We start from the raw sequence: 5,076 nt of genomic DNA, 5'->3' as shown, positions 1-5,076 counted from the left end.
TCTTGCAGCTCATCAGCCGACAGTGGACCACTTCTCAAGTCGTTCTGGCGATCTTCGAACGAGTGAGATGCCACGAAGTTGATCAGGAATCGCTGCGTCCAGCCGACTACACGCCTGTAGCGCAGCCAGCTTGAGAATCGCTCTGGGTCAGGAATGACCGCGGTTGTCTCTCTGGCTTTGTGTTGAGTAGCTAACACCACTCTAACTTCAGGATCCTCATCAGGACGTAGCTTATGCTGCTCACTACCAGCCGGCCAGCAGGTTTCTGGCCTCCACAGGTAATCGGGCCCACGGATCCAACGGCTGTCCTTAGTGAGCGCAGAGGCCGTTAGCCCGCGAGAGCAGTCATCAGCTGGGTTGACCTCACCAGGAACGTGTCGCCACTGGCTGGGCTCGGTCAAGTCACGGATTTCAGCAATCCGGTTTGCCACAAATGTGTGGAATCTCTTGCTGTCGTTGGCTATTGTAGTGTCCACCGCCGTCTCCGGATTCCGATGTATTCTCACAAACTCGCGGTGCAAAACACTAAGGCACTGCCGTGCTGTGCGGCCGGGCGGAGCCTCTCGACTGCTGGCTCTGACTGGAGCCGAGCAGGGTGCGGCCGCCTCACACTCGTATTACCGGGGGCCCGATGCCGAGCCTCGGACACCCGATGCACTAGGTACTCGATACACTACACATTCCCCCCTCTCGCAAAAAAAGGAACAGCATCACTGCGACACGTAGTAGTCCGGTCGTCTACAGACACGGTCGCTTCGCCTGGGACGCTGCACGCTCACATCGGCGGCGTCCGGCGACGGCTCGCAAGCTGTCTCGGTCGACGGGCGAGAAGCAGCGGCGAGCGAGGTCAGCGGGCCAGCGGCGTCGGCCTCGGAAGTCGTGGCGGTCGACGTGGTCTCGCCGGGCCCAGCGGGGGGAGATGCTGAGGGAGACGCCGGCGCGTATGGGAGACGGGCCAGATGGGCGGCGTTCCAGGTCCGGCCGTCAGCCAGACGGTACGTTGCGGGACCGACGCGCCCAGTGACTCGCACCGGAGACGTGAACCGACAGGACGTCTTCGAGCGGTGTCCCAACCGATGTAGTGTTCACCGCCGTCTCCGGATTCCGATGTATTCTCACAAACTCGCGGTGCAGACACTAAGGCACTGCCGTGCTGTGCGGCCGGGCGGAGCCTCTCGACTGCTGGCTCTGACTGGAGCCGAGCAGGGTGCGGCCGCCTCACACTCGTATTACCGGGGGCCCGATGCCGAGCCTCGGACACCCGATGCACTAGGTACTCGATACACTACACATTCCCCCCTCTCGCAAAAAAAGGAACAGCATCACTGCGACACGTAGTAGTCCGGTCGTCTACAGACACGGTCGCTTCGCCTGGGACGCTGCACGCTCACATCGGCGGCGTCCGGCGACGGCTCGCAAGCTGTCTCGGTCGACGGGCGAGAAGCAGCGGCGAGCGAGGTCAGCGGGCCAGCGGCGTCGGCCTCGGAAGTCGTGGCGGTCGACGTGGTCTCGCCGGGCCCAGCGGGGGGAGATGCTGAGGGAGACGCCGGCGCGTATGGGAGACGGGCCAGATGGGCGGCGTTCCAGGTCCGGCCGTCAGCCAGACGGTACGTTGCGGGACCGACGCGCCCAGTGACTCGCACCGGAGACGTGAACCGACAGGACGTCTTCGAGCGGTGTCCCTGCCGTCTCACGCAGACGTAGTCGCCCTCAGTGATGCGCGGCGTCGTCACGCCACGGCGGCGGTCGTAGGACCTCTTGTTGGACTGCTGTCGGCGTCGAACTCGAGACGCCACACTGTCGGCTCCTGGTGTTGACGGCTGAATGACAGGCAGGTTCAGCCTCATCTGTCGTCCATGCAGGAGCTCTGACGGTGACTTCCCAGTTGTCGTGTGTGGGGTGGCTCGATACACCGCCAGGCTCTTGCGTACCTCGTCAATGAACGCTGCTGGTGGACAGTCTGTGATCCACGACTTGAACGTTTTGTTGAAGCGCTCTACGGCGGAGTTGCCTCTAGGCCAGTAGACGGACGATTTGGTGTGCTTCACCCCTCGGGCGGCCAGATACGCAGTGAACTCCCTGCTCGTGAACTGGGGCCCATTGTCCGTCACGATCTCGTCGGGATAGCCCTCTTTGGCCCACACAGTTGACAAGAACTTGATGACGTCTTCAGTCTCAGTCGATGACGTCAGGCAGACTTCCGCCCATTTGCTTCTGTAGTCAATCAGAGTGATGGCGTAACGGGCAGTCGCTGGTGCTCCGTTGATTGGACCAACGATATCCATTCCCAGTTTCGACCAGGCGCGGTCCGGCAGGTCGACTGGCTGCATGGGCGCAGGGCGTGCGCGCTGGGAGAGGACTGCGTCGCTGTGCTGGCAGCGCTCGCAACTTCGGCACAGCTCCTCCACCTCACGGTTGATGCCGGGCCACCACGCCAGATTCCGCAGCGCCTGTTTCATGCGGACGATTCCGTCGTGCGCGCTGTGCGCCAGCTCCAGGTATCTGCGGCGGAGCTGAACGGGCACAACAACTTGTTGGGCTCCTCTCAGGATGACGTCGTCGTTGCGCACCCACAACTCGTGTCTCATCTTGAAGTACGGCTGGACTTCAACCGGGCAGGCCTTGGCGCTGCTCGGCCAGCCGCGCTTGATCTGATGACGCAGCTGCTGCAGCTCAGGATCAGCAGCTGACGCGGTGCGGACGTCTTGCTCGGTCAGCACGCTCTCTTCATCTGTCAGAAGAGCGATCACCTCTTCTTCAGCGGAGCTGTCTTCATGGAGGTCCGCTTCTTCGGGGTGGCCACGGACCATTGTCAGTGAGCATATCTCGCCAGGGTCGGGCTGAGACGGTGGCGGTTCCGGGACTTCTGCGCTCCCAGTGACCGCCAGCTGATCAATTGCCCCACTCGCGGGGTGCAGGTTTACGTCCAACTGCTTCAGCAGGTCCAGTCCCATGACGGCTTCTTCACCGTCGGAATCTATGATGAAGAACTCTGTGTTGGCTCGCCGTCCACGGTAGGTCACCAGCGCTGGCAGCGTGCCAAGCACTTGAAGCTGGTGTCGACCAAAACCGAACAGGCGAGCAGACGTTCTATTGAGATGACTGCCTTTGAAGAGACGTCTGGCGATGCCGAGTCCTAAAGCGGACACCGTGGCACCCGTGTCAACTTGCAGATTCACGGTCTGCGTGATACCTGGTACCTCCATCTGTACTTCGCACATCATCTTATCGGTATTTGGTACGGCGCAGCAGAGAACAGTCAGCTCGTGACACCTTCTGTCGTCGTTCCGTTCACCAGACCAGCAGACCACGGCAAAGTGACCCGTCCGCCCACACTGCCTGCACGTGGCCCCGGTAGCGGGACACCGACCGCGCTCATTGTGCTGGCGCCGACCGCAGCTGGGGCACGTGTCCGGTTGCAGCTGGGCAGGTCCGGGGCGACGGTCGGCTTGCAACTGGGCAGGGGCGGGGCGGCGGTCGTCTTGCCGCCGGGCGGGTCGCCAGGGCCGGCGCCCGCGGCGCTGACGAGCGTCAGATATCTGATGCAGTGACTGCGCTCCGTCGGCGGCGGGCCGCGCCGGCCCGGCCATGGCGGTCGCCTCGCGTCGGGATCGCTCGAATGCCTCGGCGATCTCCAGAACGCGGTCCAGGGTCAGGCCCTTATCCTGCAGAAAACGCTCGCGGAGAATCGGATGCACTGTTGCTTCCACGACTTGGTCACGTATCATTGCGTCTGTCATTTGTCCAAACGAGCAGTTTACTGCCAGGCGGCGCAGCGCCGCCACGTAGTCGGCCGTCGGCTCGTGCGACTCTTGCCGTCGCTGCCGGAAGAAGAACCGCTCCGCGATCACGTTGACCTGAGGTTCATAAAACTCGGCGAGCTGCCGCTCAGCCGCATGGAACTCGTCTTCGTCTTCTCTCCTCGGCTGGACCGGTAGGGTACGGTACACCCGTTGCGCCTCGGCGCCGACACAGTGCAGAAGGAGAGCCGTCTTCCTCTCCGTGCTGTAGGCCTCACCTCCCAGGGCAGTCAGGTAGTTGTGGAAACTGAAAATCCAGTCACTCCAGGGCAGTGCTGGTTTTCCTGGTCTCGCCAGGAACGGAGTTGGCGGCGACACCCCCTCGACGTTCATCGTCGGTAGTATTCAGGATCTCATCCTTGTCGCCAGATGTAGTGTTCACCGCCGTCTCCGGATTCCGATGTATTCTCACAAACTCGCGGTGCAGACACTAAGGCACTGCCGTGCTGTGCGGCCGGGCGGAGCCTCTCGACTGCTGGCTCTGACTGGAGCCGAGCAGGGTGCGGCCGCCTCACACTCGTATTACCGGGGGCCCGATGCCGAGCCTCGGACACCCGATGCACTAGGTACTCGATACACTACAGCTATGTAGCTCAAAACCACCTGGCTGTCACTCCAAAACACCACCCGGTGCACCTCTTCAGTGAGCTCTTGGACAACCGACGCTGCCAGACGCACAGCCAGCACGGCTGCCTGAGTTTCCAGGCGTACGATAGATAGTTTCTTGAGCGGTGCGACTCTGCACTTGCCCATGACAAACGCACAGTGAATGGTTCCATCTGAGTACTCGTGACGCAGGTACGCCACGGCTCCAAAAGCCTTTTCAGATCCGTCACAGAAGACGTGTGTGGTGACGTAGCCCTTTGCCCTCTGAACTTTGTGCAGTAGACTAGGTGGCGCTGAGCTCGCTGCGCTCGTGGGCACGGTGCGGCCGTGCAGCAGTCGGGCAGCGGCCCCCGCCGGATACCGATCACCAATACAGGACTACGTTATTCAGAACGCTGTGTGAGATCGCGGACCGAGATCGCGGACCCGGAAGCTGGAACGAACTCAGCCGCGGATACTAGCGGCGTAACAACTTGGCGACAAGGATGAGATTCGCTTAGTGGTGATCTCGGAAGGAAAAGTGGCGTTCTCACGGATTTGGCGTTCTGGTGGTGCGGCACCGGTGGCCGACGCGGATATACGTCACGGGGAAGTGACAGCGTCGGGACTCGGACAAACTCGTTTGGCGTGCTGGATGGTGCAGTGCGCGGCGGTCGGCGCGGATATACAT

This window comes from Amphibalanus amphitrite, unplaced genomic scaffold (assembly GCF_019059575.1).
Source record: "Amphibalanus amphitrite isolate SeventyFive unplaced genomic scaffold, NRLGWU_Aamphi_draft 000686F_arrow, whole genome shotgun sequence".
In the NCBI taxonomy this organism is placed as follows: domain Eukaryota; kingdom Metazoa; phylum Arthropoda; class Thecostraca; order Balanomorpha; family Balanidae; genus Amphibalanus; species Amphibalanus amphitrite.
The sequence above is the reverse complement of the archived record's forward strand: the minus strand, read 5'-3'. Positions refer to the sequence as shown.